The sequence below is a fragment of the Neopelma chrysocephalum genome, unplaced genomic scaffold (assembly GCF_003984885.1).
Source record: "Neopelma chrysocephalum unplaced genomic scaffold, ASM398488v2 Primary Assembly neopelma1_24, whole genome shotgun sequence".
NCBI classification, from domain to species: domain Eukaryota; kingdom Metazoa; phylum Chordata; class Aves; order Passeriformes; family Pipridae; genus Neopelma; species Neopelma chrysocephalum.
Genome location: NW_020897693.1, coordinates 42894627 through 42909539, shown reverse-complemented (window position 1 = coordinate 42909539; position 14913 = coordinate 42894627). Strand labels below are relative to the sequence as shown.

General features: G+C 42.4%; 1 non-coding gene across 1 annotated transcript; it reads left to right on the top strand.

The window, feature by feature from the left end:
• Positions 1-2235: 2235 nt before the first annotated feature.
• On the top strand, positions 2236-2509 carry LOC113963323. The gene has a single exon (XR_003532745.1).
• The last annotated feature ends 12404 nt before the right edge of the window (positions 2510-14913 follow it).

Genomic DNA, 14913 nt, shown 5'->3' with positions numbered 1-14913 from the left:
CGCGGCGGCTTCGCCTTCCTAGCGGAGGGATCCGAGCCGCTGCGACCGCATTGGGGGACAGAGTTGTCAATCTATTGCGGATTGGTTGATCCCGCCCTCCCCGCGGACTCGATTGGTCAGACTGCTTCGGGGGCGGGACTTTTAGAGGGAAATCGGAGAGGGGTGCGTGATGACGTGGGTTCCTTCCGCTTCCGGGTGGTGCTGCCGATGCTCGTGGTGTGGGCGATGTAGGGGCCACCGCCCCCGCCTGGGCTCTCCATGCGGAGAATGTGCCGCTCTTCCCCTCCCAGGCCTCCCGTGCCCTCCGCGGGGGGCGAGGAGGACTTGCCGGGCGGCCGCCGCCGCACTCAGCCGCTCCTTTCAGAGCCGAGAGGGCGCGCCGAGGGCCTGCAGGGAGCTCTGGGCTGTGTTTGGGCGCCGCCTGCCCTCGGGCTGGGTCTGGGTCCTGTCCTGCCGGCCCTTTGTTGGTGCAGGATGTGGTGGAGTTCCCTGGGGCCGGGGGTGTTGAAGGGCCAAGGGAGATCCGGGCAGGAGGGGCTGTGCTGGTGCATCGGCCGGCTCTGCGGGGCGAGGCTGCAGCGGTGGGGCGCGTTCAGGTTCGGAGGAGGCAGCGGTGGGACCTTTCAGTCGGCACCTCCTGTCCCCGTAGGCGGCGGAGGCTTTAAGTGGGCAGTTGACAAAGTGCTGGCTGGCTCTGCCTCCCTGCTGGCTTTGTCTGCGTTCAGTTGCCCTGTTTTGGTTGATTTTTTTTTGGTGGGATGAAACGGGCGATTTGTATCACTGAGGAAGAAGCCGTTTGTTGCATGCGCGGCTTTGGTTCTGGGAGAGGAACTCGAGCAGCTTTGCACAGCTCGGTCTGTCCCCGGGGCAGCTGGCAAGGGGTGGCTGCAGGATGGAGAGGTGGGAGCGAGGTTGGGCTGGGTGGCTGCCCGTGCAAAAGGGTGCTTCAGTCGGTGCTGGAACACGGGCAGAACTGCTGAACGTTAGCCAGGGAAGTACTGGATTTGGAGCATGTCCTGCAGATGGTGCGTGCAGTCAGCTGTGCCTGAGCTCCTGGGCAGATCCCGTATTCTTTCCAAGAACTTGGTGCAGAGCATGGAGGTCTCCTGAAGCAACAGGGCCCATCCTGTAAGTAGAAGAAAAATGTTGGAAAGTTTTCCTCTGTGCTGAAATACAGTCTCTCACAAATAACAAGTCAGAGTGTGTTTCTGAGTATTAATTTCCATTGCACCTGTAATATCCGGACTTTTGGTATATTAATGTCCATTTGTCTTTACTTGCATTTGTAAGGAATATAACTTTTTCTATCCAACTCTGCTCCTGTGAGAGCCTTACAAACAAGATCAGCTTGTCTTCAGCATTCAGAAGACTGCTTGCCTAGCTTTGGTTTTTGTGGTATCCAGATGATGCTTGAGTGACAACTTTGTTTTCATTTTTTATGAAATCACCCTCAGGCATCACTTCTGTTGCCTTTTATTTAAATTTAATTAGAACACATTCCAAAGGGAATTGTGCCAAACTTGCACTTTATCATCCCACGTCAATAGCTTATGAAAATAGCTATTTGAAAGTAGATGTATATATGAAGAAATACTTTCTGCAGTTAATTTGAAGGCCAAGTTCAGATGTTGTGTAGCTGATGAACACTGTGTATTTTGTGTGTCAGTTCATTTTGATTTCAGCAGAACATCACAAACCAGGCTCAGTTGTGTTGATAAAGACACAGAGAAGTGTTTGCTTTCTGCGGTTAATGTGTCGTGATTAACATGGTGAAGGTTGTGCAATATGAGGAAAAATGTGTCCACTTTGTGCTAGATGAAACTGCAGTAACTTATGAGGAGCATAGGTGTGCTTTTCTATTTGTTTAACTGTTTTAATATAAAGAGACATAACAAGTGTTAAATGTAACAGCCCAAGTGGTCTGTTCTGTCATTTTAATCAAAGGCTCCTGCCAGTTTTAGATGCTGGGGAGTCAGAGTGGAATGAAATCGAAATTGATTAAAAAGAAAGATATCTTTCTATTCTTAAAGACAACTAAATGCTTTCTTTCAACAAAATATTCAGCTATGAACAGGGCTCTAGTATTTGCCTCCCTGAATTTTGTCCCGGCTATTTCTACAAGGGGATAGTTCATTAGAAATAAGTGACACAAGGACACCAGACTCAAGTGTAGCAAACCCATGTGAGGATATGCTCTTTTCAGTATAACATAACCAACCACAGTTGTAGTTTAATCCTCTGTAGTCGAAGAGGTGCCCTTGGTTGTTGGTACCCTGGGCACACCAGGCTTGCAGAGAGAGCACCTGTGTGAGGAAGCCGAGGCATTGCCTGTCAGAGGAGCAGCAGCAACATGCGCAATATTCCTCCAACAGCTGCCATTCTGTTGCCACGGAGATAATGACTTATCCCATGTCATTATTGATCTACCAACAGTAAGAGCAATTCTGCAGTCTGATATTGTTTGGCTTATAAAGTAATGTCTGCTGAACACTGAAAAACTGCTATAAGTGTTGGAAAGCTGCTTAGAAGTCTGTGCTAAATAGAGGTACCTGAATTTGTAATTACTCACTGTAGTTTTGTGAGATTGGTCTGTGAGCTAATATTAAGCTTAACAGAATGATTTTTAATAAAATATTTAGTATGGTCAAATGCTTTTGGATTATGCAATATGCAGCAGTTTGTTAGTGGGTAAACACTTTTCCCTGATGATAAGACTTAGAACAATTAGCCCATGTAGACTCTAGACACAGAGATAATTAAGTCACCGGGTCCTATCTTCTATCAGTCTAAGTGAAACTTCTTGTATTTTCCAGATAATGATTTAAATCATCTGTTCAGAAGAAATATTAATGGGACTCCCATAAGACTCCTGACAGTTTGATGATGTTCCTGCTAGAAGACCTATTACCTCATTTTGAAAACACTAATAAAAGCACCAGTATTCAAGCTGCAGGGCTCAAATGCTCACTGTTAGTCCTAAGTTAGTTTACTTTCAGGCATTCTGCTGCTGAACAGAATTATTAGTTATAAATTGATGGATTGATGTTCTTACACGGTGTACAAGGAGGTGGACATCCAAGAATGATACTGTCAGCAGTAAGGTTTTTATTTTTGTTTTTAAGAAGAGGAGAGCTAAGTTAGCTGGTGAGAAAGAAAAGTCTCATTTCAGTTTATCAGAACAGGACAACTCTTCGTGTTCAAGCCTGATATCTGTGTGTCATTCTGACTTGTGATAGTGACTGGAAATGAGGTCCCTTATTGTGCCCTAACAATTGAGCTCTACTTAGGCCGGGTTTTTTTGTTTCTAAAGTTTTTTAGTGGGTTGGCTTGAGCTCCAGCTGTTCTGCATGCCAGGTAAATAATTTCAGCATACCATAAAGGTAACATCTGGCAGCACCGACATATCCTCAGTTTTCAGAGCATTATGAATGCTTAACATGCTGCCTAAATTGTGAACACTGAAGACACATCTGTGAAAAGTTCTTGGTTACTTTGAAGATGAGCTAGTTTGAAAAAGTTGTGCAACAAGCAGCAGAAATGTAGAAGTGTTGTGGGGGTTTTACTGATGTAGAAAATCAGGTCCCATGGGAAATTAACATTTTGGAATTTAGGCTGTATGTAACTTCCCATTTTGGATTTAACCTGGAGATCTATAAGCAAGCTTTTTTCTGAACTGGGTAGGTAATTACATAATATCCATAGATTTATGTTCCCAAGACAGTGTCTGTGATAGCTTTGAAATACAACAGTCCACTTCATAAAGGACAGAGGTGAAGAATATGTACAAAATTACCTACATCAGTTTAACTGGTGGGGGATAAACATGACCTAAGGCAGTTTTTTGACTTAGATCGTGTAAGGATACCTTTGGCAGAGAGGGGTAAAGGAAAAACGTCTGAGCCCCACATTCAACAGGTAGAATGCAAGATCAAGTTCAGGCTTGAATATGGACCTTTAAAAGAGGCACTCTTTAGACTTCAAGTTTGCTTCTTAGTGACACTGATCTCACTATGTTCCTCTTTTCACTCTGCTTTGTGAGTTGTGGCACTGTCCTGAAGCAAGGACGTAGTATGACCTCTGTAATAGAGGAGCAGAGTTATTCTTTGGGATAAGCAAGCTGCTTGCAGCTGTTCTGCCTGATCAAAATCTGTTAGATCCTTGTTTCTTATTTGCAGATGGTAGTGGTGCTCAATATTAGAGAGGAAGCATAATTTTATATACATCTATTTACATGCAGAACTGAGAAATACTACCTCTAATAAGAGCACCGCTTGCCTCTTTTAACCTAGCAGTTAGGAATGCAAAAATCTTTTCACGAGTTTGAGAAAAAGACTGGACAAACTCAAGAGAGAGAACTTGATCTGCTAAATATTAAAGATACCATTATGGTGTCAAGTCCTGAGCCACAGAAGGCTGGGACTGGGATTGTAACTATATGCATGTCCTGTTCTTTGCTTCCTGTGCACTCACTTTTGTCCAGTGTTGCAGGAACAGTGTCTTGAGCTTTGAGTTTCCAAATGGTATATGGTAATTTGTACAAATTGTAATTTACTTAAAATGCTGAAGGTGTCTGGCCTTTCATAAGGGTTGGAAAACCCCAGGGCAGTCTCTGCCTGTAAGAAAGATTCTTGTGCCCCAGTTAAGGTCTGTCGGCATACTCTATACCTGCGGTGACGGGGGTGCTTTCCTTGGCTTGGCTTGTTTTGAGAATGTGCGGATGCAGTGGGACAAGAGCAGCTCCGATTATCGTGTCTGTCGTGACCACGAGGGGGCCCTGGCAGCTCCGGTCAGGCGACGAGTGGGCCTCGAGTTACATACTGTGCTAAAGGGGCGGGGTCAGGACTGAGTGCTTGTTGTCTCAGTTACATCTGTTCAGCACTTCTGAATTCCTTACCTCTTCTATATAATTTTTTGATGCAGTATTTTGATATGTAATTTTGAGAAATACATCTCATATTACAAAAACTTTCCTCAACTTTAATAAATATCACTGGCCGTTTCATCTCCTCTCCATGTTTCAACAGCATGAGCTATTTCTCCAAGTCAAAATTCAAGAGTTTTGCACACATCACTGTATTTATGAAACAGATGGATTTGTTATGGAGAAGCTTAATAAGATTTTTTTTTATATCTTACTGGTTTTAAACTTGGTACTACGATATTTCAATAAAGATTTTATTTCTCTCACCACACATCCTTTAGTCTTTCAGTTTTTTTCTAGGAATACATGTATACATTTTAACATTTTTAAGCTCTTGTAATGTTCCTTTGGAAAGGCACTATAGTCTAACCAATGTTGCAACCAGAAATCACATGAATTGCTGTTTCTTAATCTTTACTTGACAAATCTGAAAGTTATTCTGGGAGCCTGGAAACTTTTTGTTGAAACATTAGTCTTTAGTTGCTAGTGTTATCAATGTAATTTAATATAAATAAGCTCTCATTACTGTAAAAATATTGAGTGTAATTCTTAGCTATATACTGAATGTTTGTGGAAGTGCAGAGGTGTTATTTTAAAGCAGGGATGAAGAAAAGTGAGTAGCTAAAGCAAAATTAATTGTTGCAACCAATGATACTTGTAAAAAGATGTTTCTAGTCTCTTGTGTATAAGGTGGTGTGCAAAATAAAATGACCCTTATTTGACTTACATCTTGTGTAGAATGAAGCTTTCCAGTTTTTATGCCCATTGGAGTTCTTTTGACTAAAATTTCCCAGAAGAGCTGCACAAGGTTTATCCTCTACTAAAGAGAACTTGAATTAGGATGAGGCAGATGTAAAGTGTGTTGCCTCTGAGAAGAGAGCTGTGATGTGGAATTTGAGGGCTTGAAAGTTAATTGAGAACTGACTTTGACAGGAATTGTGCATGGAAATCTGCCCATGTCTGGCTGTGGTATGAGATTCTGCAAAACTATTTGTATATGTATGAACTAAATTGAGGTTAAAGTATGTCGGTTGTTTGTGTTGTTGGGGTTTTTGTTTGTTTTTTTTCCCCCCAGTGTATGTGATACTATCCCTGTTTTTCTGATTTTGTGTAGGCTGAGCTAGGGTCTGTTTCCAGTAACAAAATAAAGGGAGTGTGTGCAAAGGTGTGGGAGGCTGGAACTCGGGTGGAAGGGAGTTGTACTTCTCATGTAATGCAGACAGCTACAGTGGTTGATCCTACAGATGGATGGGGCAGTGTCTTTCCAAGTGTATTCCAATCACTATCCCTTCAGAGCAGGGAGCTTTTCAGACCAGATATGTCAGTATCTAGGGGATACTTGAGTATGGATGGGAGAGACAGTCAAGCTGACAAGGAGCATTAGTAAGACTGTAGCAACTAGGTCTGATGGTACTGACAGCAGAAACCACTGGAAACAAAATTGGGAAGAGTTCGAGGTAAAAAATAAACTTAAAAAAAATCTGTACGATAAAGAAAAAGGATGGGATAGGACTGAAAGGGCTAAAGTTTAGTGACACATTCAAAATAGGCTTTTCCAAGAGCATAGAAATGAGTCCTCAAAGCTTTTAGGGGAGAATCTAGTGGCAGTGTGTCTTGGCCTTCTGTGCCACTGGTCACCTTAGTGACCACACTATGGTGAAGAGCAACCAGCTTACACTCACTCACTGCACAAGTTACCAGAGTCACATTCTGATCCAAGGTGGTTTGTGCAAGGATCAATGTGAATTTGTGTTGTAAAGTTTTTTGTTAAATGACTTCTAAGGAAATAAGCACAGATGCAAGTTGTTAAAGGAATGTTCTCAGAGTTGCGCCATAGGACACTCCAGAAATGCTAGTTTTAGGATGAACAACTTTCAAAATTGCATGCATATCATGTCATAATGAAAACTTTGGTTTGACATCTTTTTTTCCCCAGAAGCCCTACATATTCAGTTCGTAGGCATTCATTTTCTTGGTGTGCCCTGACTTTCAAACAAAGAAAGCTGCTTGCAGGAGGACAGCATCAGGCCTTTAATATGCCTTTCTTGGATTGATTTTATTTTAATCTCTCCTATGGAAGGAAACCTGGAAAATTAGAGTACAGTCCTCAACAGTGCTCACTGCTGGTGTTTGAGTGTTTGTCTTGATGCAGTTTGAAGGCTGTCTAGGAAAAGTTCTTGGTCCTTGCAATTGTAATTAGAGTCAATGAATCAAAGAGTATATATACTGCAAAAATCACTGTGAAAAGTTAGGTGTCTTAAACTGAGTTTCTGAAATGAACGAGTGCTTTCAACTTGCTGCCTGCTGACCACAGATCCTGATGTCACAGCTGTAAATTGTGAGCTCCCCCATATATTAAGGTCTCTAAAAGTGTCCATGAGTACAGCAGGAATCTGTTTGATCACTTGGTTTTCAGGGGAGTTTTTATATGATGTGAAGAAAATTAGACCCAAAGATCTAGCAAAAACTTAAAATGGGAGAGGAGGAGTGGGTGTGTTGGCATACTTGCATTTGTAATGTGTGGAGTCAGATCAAGAAAAGAGTCAAAGTATCACTTGTGGGAGGTAAAAATACAAATTCTTAAAGGGGAGCCCAGAAACTTGAATTTTTAGGTTGCTGCACTTACTTAAAAAGAGAAACTTGTAAAACCAGAAATAACAATATAAAGATGAGGGAAGTTGGTGTGGGTTTGATATTCTGAAATGTTTTTACTCTCCTTTTTTGAAGTATGAAAACCTGTATCTCTTGAAAATCTGACTGTTCTAAGAACATGTGAACTGAGAGAGCACTGCCAAATGGCCCATATAAATACAGCGATTTTCCTTATTCTGACAGTGGTTTTAATGCTCATAACTGCATCACACAAACATACAGTTTTGTTTGGTGAGGATTACTAATGATGCACTTTTAGAGGGTGAGCAGTTCTTTCACAGAATAGGCACCTTCCCCACAAATACATGCATATGCACCTTTCCTAAATTTCCATTAAAATAATTGCATGCTTTCTAATGCTTCCTGTTACTTTCTTGCAATTCAGTGATTGAAATTTTAATCCTGCAGTACTCTAAGCTCTTCCTCAGAAGTTCATAGTAGCATTCCTCCTTTGCTGATACCCATGGCAGCTGAGATCGGGCCCCAGCCTCCTTGGTCATAGCTAGCAACTTGCAGGATAAAGAACTTGGCCCTGAAAGTTGTGTGTCGTTTAACTGTAGCAGGTGCTGGGCTTGTATAAAGGCCTGCTTTATAACCAGCTTGACTTCATTTAAAACAAACAAAAGCACTTTCACCCTGGGAAAAAGCTCTGAGTTTCAGAACAATCACTTTCCCTGTGACAGTGATGCTCAGATTACTCTGAATCATCCTTGGACTCCCTTTCCTATCAGTAGCCCTTTTGCCCTTTGTTTAGATACTAGTTTTCAATCGATGCTAGTCCTGGGAGACATGAGGAGGCAAAGGTGCACCCTTGCTGCTGCTTTCTGTCACTGTGCTTTAGTTTGAGACACTCAATCTGAGTAAGTTGATCTATGCTCTATTGTGGTTTCGTGCTTGACTGCTGGGGTGAATGATTTAAGGTCTGTGTTCCATGGAAGGAGGAAAGTAAAACTAAAGACTTTTCCTAGACCCACAGTCTTCTAAACACTGGCATACAGGAGTTGTTTGGTGTAGCATGTGTTTCCCATCCCTTGAAAGACTAGCTGCAAACAAATTGTTTCACAAAGCTGGCATGCCTAGGAGCAGGGAAACTAGTTGAGGTGAAAGTGTAGCTCCAGACTACTGAGTCTCAGGGAAATCAGAATAGCAAAACTGCATTTGTGGTGGGAAGGGAAGCAAGGAATAATTTTAATAGTAAAAAAGTTTATGGAATGTTATATATCAACAGTTGTCTTTGCTATCTATCCAGAGGATTGCAGAGAGGAGCTAGGAAAAACGTGCGGTCCATTGATGTTGGACACAGGAGGTTTGGTTACAAATCCTGATTTGCACTGTGCCCTGGCTTCCCCTGGTGCTGAGTGTCAATGAGGGCATTGCCATTAGTTACGAAAGTTAGCACTGAATATTCCTAAACTTACAGCTTTCCATTTTGTTGCTGCTTCCTTCACACTTTCAAAGCAGAAGTCAACACTTTCCTCAATCACACTCTGGTGTGGCTAGATTGTTGCTGCTCCAGAACATCCAGTGTTTTTCCCTAGGAACATTCAGAGTCGCTGGCAAACTGTCTGCCTGCGGTTCGGAGATCTCTAGTTACTGCCATAATACAGTCAGTAAACCTTTTTTGGTCCACAGAGTTCACAGCATAGATTAATCTTTGCATAAGTTATGAGTCTTGTTCAGCTGCTGTCTTAAAAAAGATTAAAAATGCTGCTTATATGTAGGATTAGTCATAAACCTAATTAACTTTCATAGATTTATTTTTAAAAAGTGGATGGATATTGATTTTTCCCCTGGTTGAAGTAGAGTATAAAATAAATGCAAAACAGAATATCTTTCATTTCAAAATGTGGGGAGAATTTGGACTTGTCTTTATTCTTATACCAGGTTATCAGGAATGGCAAGTCTGTGTTCTTTAATTCACTTATATTAATCAAATTCTCATGGATGAATAACATGAAGATTTACAGGTAAGAAATGGCTTCTGATTTTAATATACCAGATACAATTAATTTGAATTTTAGACTCATCCTCATAACTTGTAGCTTGCATGGGATTCACAAGTGGTGTGTGCTTGGTAGGTGCAGTGCTCCAAACAGCATGAGCCTCAGCAATCCCAGTGTTTTTTCTCATCTGGAGACAGACATGTTGTATGAGCAAGCTTCTGTATTCCTGTTTACAAGTGCAGCAACAATACTCTTTTTTTTTTTTTGCCTTCTCCTAAAGATACTTTTGCACTCCTCCAGTTTGCAGCCTCCTATTTTCATACTAATATATCTTCCTAACTCAAATAAGTCACTAAGTACTGTAAAGACACTTAGGAAAAGAAAGCTGTGCAGAATAGTGGACTTTAAAATATGTTGTGAAGAATGTAGCTGAAAGCAGGGAATATTTCTCAAAGAAACAAAATAAATTCAATAGTTCGTTCTAGTGGCAAAATTGAGACAAGTTAGAAACTGTATTTCCTGCACAGCTGCTAACCTTGCTGATGCCTAAATGTTAGAGGACTTGCGGAAAAAAACCTCTGAGTGACTGGTGGATGGCAGATACAGGGAGCAAACAGTGTGGGGCTTCATAGTCCACTAGTGAAGATGCTCCTTCAGGCAAGGAGAGTTGTGTCTTAGGTGTTTTGCTCCCATCCGTGCCTCCGACTTGGTCTATGTTCAGTTGTTCTCTCATTGACACTTTTGCTGGAAGAATATTTTTAAAAGCAAAGTTATTATGTTGGTACTTAGATACAATGTCTATTTTTTTCTTCCATATAGAAGCAGTATGAATAATCCCCTGCCTTTTAGTAAAGCAGATACAAAGATTTTGACTACTGCAGATGCATCAGAAAAATTGCACCAGTGTAGTTTGTGTTCTGTGATCTTTTTCTACTGTTTTTTCTATTCACTAACTGTAAAGTGATACTGCCTCCAAAGTTCCAGTCTGATTCCTTTATCAGCTTTTAACACCCTTTGTGTATGCTTTTGGGCACTGAGTGTTTCTTCTTACATTTAGGGAGAAAAAGAAAGTTTTCATACTGCTAAAGGATGTGTAGGCATGAGACTGAAAACAAACAAGAGAACCTGTGAGAACCTGCAAGGAAAACAGGCTAATAAAAAAGGAGCACCAACTATCACTTTTCTGTTCACATGGAAACATACTGGCACAAAAAAAAAAATCCTAAAATTAATTAATTTGTAATCTGTCTTACAGACTCTGTCCTTAAATTTCTAGTGTCCTTGGAGTGTTAAAATATTGAAGTTTGCCCATGAGTCAGAATTCAGGTGAAAAGTAAGTGCCTAACTATGGGACCATTTTAGGGCCAGAGGTGTGTGGAGAAAATAATGAAAAACGAAGTTCAGCAAGAACAAGAGTGCATGTGTTGGCTATAGTTCACCAGGGCCAAATTCCTGCACACCTTAGGAATGGGAACCCCGAAGGAGCTTGGTGTAAGGGGGACATGAAACAAATGATGGAGTGGCATGGAGGTGTTGGGGTCATGCTCTGTCAAAGACAATGCAGTTGATGGAAACTAAGCCACGGGAATGACCCAAATGGTGACCGAAAGCTGAACTCTGCTTCATTAACTTGAAAATACATATCACCTTTAACACCACCACATATGCTACTGGCTAAAGTCACTCAAACTCCACCTAAATGTGAAATTACATCAACTGTAACTTTACCTTTTCCACTCCTTCAAAGAAAACTATATATTTATAGTTTAAGTGGGGAAAGAGGTCAGAGGAGATTCCAGCTTTGTATCCTGGGATAGTTGACAGGTGTACCTATCCTCCCGCCCACAAGGGTGCCTATTGGGTAAGACTTAAATGCTTGGCTATACCAAATGCTTCTTCAGGAAATTCAGAGAGCAAACTTGTGTTTGTGACCATACTTTTAGAGCTATATAGTCATATTACAATTTAATGTACTTGTCACTGGCTGCATTATTCATACTTTAGGTATTCACATGTGCTTCTGAATGTATTTATCTCTGGCAATCCAGTATCACAGATATGAACCTGCATGTCTGTTGCTCAGTAAACTACACTGTTTTGCACCCAGCTGTGAGACTTATTGAACAGGACTGGACTTCTAGGCCAGCCTTGAAAGTTCATTGGGCATGACCAGGCTATTTGTGAATTCAAAAACATGGTAATTCTTATTGAACGTGATCAGAATTACAGTGCCACATTGGCTCTGCATTTCTGTTCCTTAATGTTGCATTGGCTGTCACTCAGAATAAGCCCAGCCTCCCCTAACCCCTCTGATACCTGAGGCCAGTTGGAACGCAAGAGGGTTTGTTTTCTGCCAAATTTAACGCAACAGAAAAATTGACCTTACTCTTAATGCAACAAGGTGTCAGAACTGATATAGTAGCACAAAGTCTTGCTTCTCTGTGGAGGCAGTCAGTCCATGCCCAGATGTGGAACCAAATTAGACAAAAGGTAAAATCCAAAATATGCAGCAGGGAGAATGTGAAATGCCAGGTTAAGTCCATGTGATCTCCACGTGAATACAGGACAGGAAGTTAGCCTGGTTTGCCAGTGTGATCCTTGTCCTAGTGCTCCTGAAGATAAGCTGCTTTGACATCAGCATTTAGAGTTTATGGTTCTTCATTCCTCACTGACTGAGAGTTCTGTAGCAACTCCTACCACCACCCACAAAAGCTTTCTGTCAAGCAATGTACAACTTCTAGTAGCTATAAAACAACACACAAAAATATACTGATAAGTCCCAATCTTGAAATCTGTCGTGCCAAAGACATGTCACTGGTATGTTGCACAGAAATGCTACTCTGCCAATAAATGCTGTTCCTCCCCCCCAACTGCCATGTGACTCATTTAAATAACAACATTGCTGTACCTAAGCAAACATAAAAGAAAACATCCTAATACCTTGTAATACCTGTTTGTCATCAGTTGTGAGCGTGAATAAATGGGTGTGTTACGCTAATAAGAGAGAGCAGCTACCCTGCAGCATTTTAAGTGGTTTTCTGATGCCTTTAAGACATCATGCAGGTCCATGCCAACACCATTGTTACTTTTGCAGTATTTTGTGCTTTCCACCCAGTCTCTTGGGTATTCTACTCATCACAGGAAATGGCTGAAAATGCTGTACATTCACTGACAAATACTTGTGGTTTGGTTTAGCGGCTGGGCCAACTGCTTCTAAAAATATATTCCTTTCTTCCAAAGAAAGAGTGCTAGTGCTGCTGCTCTTTCTTTTTCAGAAGCCCCTCCACACTTCCACACTGCTTGCAGTCATTCCAGCCTCTCCTGGTCTCGTTTAGGTGTGGTTTGTGGGCAGCTTTGTATTGTTTGGGTAATGCACTGAATGCTCGTTTACTTAATGCCTGCTGTTTGCCCATGTATAGGATTTTTTTTCTACTTCAGCATGTACAAGCTGTTTGAGGTAGTAAAATCAGAGCCATGAAAGCATCCACGTAGGGAAATGCAGAAGAGGGACTTTATGCAAGCAATTTTTAGAGACAGGGATGCATTGTCCCCCACCAGCAAACTGTCTGAATACAAGGGGGTTAAAGGTCTTATATATGCAAAGTAATTTCCAAGGAGGTGGTTTCATAAGGAATTAATTGCTGCCAGTGACAGTGGTTCATGTACTCACTGCGATAACTGAGTCAGTTTTTCCAAGGTGAATTCACAGGTAAGATTTTATATTCTCTATCATCTACCTATTCTGGAGACATTCCCTTGGAGTTCAACCCCTTTGGGTTGTATCCATTTCCTCACACTATTCCGAAGGTCATTATGAGATAATCAACTCTGAATTACTGTGAGCAAGAGCAGCTGCGTAGCCATAGATTCAATTTTACACACTGGCGATATGAACTTTACTCCAGGTAAATAGTCTGTCAAAACCAAGCTAGTGAATAAGTTATTTTCCAGGTTAGATGAAAGGCTTGTCCACAAACACAGGGAGATTACAGCATTCAGTTGCCCTCTCAGTGACAACTTAAAAGATCATAGTCACCCCAAATTATGCCACTACAGTATACACTGTGGCCAGTCGGAGCTTCAAGGTCAGAACCTGCTACAGAAGTGCACTCCTCACCATGACGTTCTGACAAAATTTCCTTTGACCTTTAACACTGCTGGTGAGGGATAGTGATTCCTGATGGTTTGGGAGCAATATAAATAAAGAGCTATTCCAATTAAGACTGTGCTGGCACGTGGATGGCAGATCACCTTTCTGGCTGTGGGTAGAAATGAGCCTACAAAGGCCCTCCGGGCTGATACAGCCAGAGATCACTGTTGATGTGTCATCCCATCCACCCGGCACTAAAGGGTCGAGAGCTGTCATCCCCTGCCTCTCGCAGAATCGGGGAGCTCACCCTTTCTTCACTTCTGAACTATGTATCTCGAGGCTCTTGACCACAGTACTGTTATGTGTAATCAGATTTTTATCGCAAATAGCCCGTTTTTCTGCTCGTTAGGCAGACGCACCACTCAAGTTCCCAGCAGCAGAGGGCAGCAATATAAACCCTGCCAAAGAGGAGGTTTTCGTGCTTTATGAAATACAAACCTCTTCACATGCTCATTCAGTTTGTTTACATTATATTGTTGTTCAAATATGAAGAAGCTGTTCATTCTTTCCCTCCTTCCCTCCCTGTGGCTCACTGCACAGGCTCTCATATGATTGTAATTTTTTGATGCCGCAGATGGAGCACAAGATGTTGATGACTCCCTGGCTTCTCTCCCTGGGCTACAGAACCGACGCTATGGCTGGCAACGCACCACTGCTGCTGCTTCCTTTTGTTTCTAGCTGATTTTCCCATAATTACCTGAACACACACTGTAGACTTTGTGTCTCAGCCAGTACTACAGTGGAAACAGGTTTTGTTTCTTAAGTTTTCGTTGGTTTTTGTTTGTTTGTTTGTTTTCCTCAAAATGTCACTTAATGCATCCAAATGAATTCCCGGTCGCACTACTTTGTGATGAGCTGGGGTTGTTTCACGCACGTGTAACTGCTGAGATACAGGGCATTCAAAAGAAACATTAAGAGACTTGCCCACGTGCTGGCGCGGATCACCGGGGCTACCGGCACGCGCGGGGATCGCCCGGGGCTTGTCGCCCGCGGTGGTCGGTGACTCTCACAGCTCCAAGCCCCGCAGAACACGATACTGTGAGAAACTCAGCTTTTCCTCGTCTGGTGCATTTTACGCTTGCTAAAAATAGCAGAATGCGGGTGCTCACCTGGCGCCCGTGGCCGCGGCCGCCGCGCGGGGACAGCCCGGCCGCGGTGCCCAGCCCCGGGCAGGCCGGTCCCGCTCCGCGGTCCGTCGCCGAGGGCTCCGCTGCCGGCGGGGCGGGCCGGCCCTCGTTACATAGATC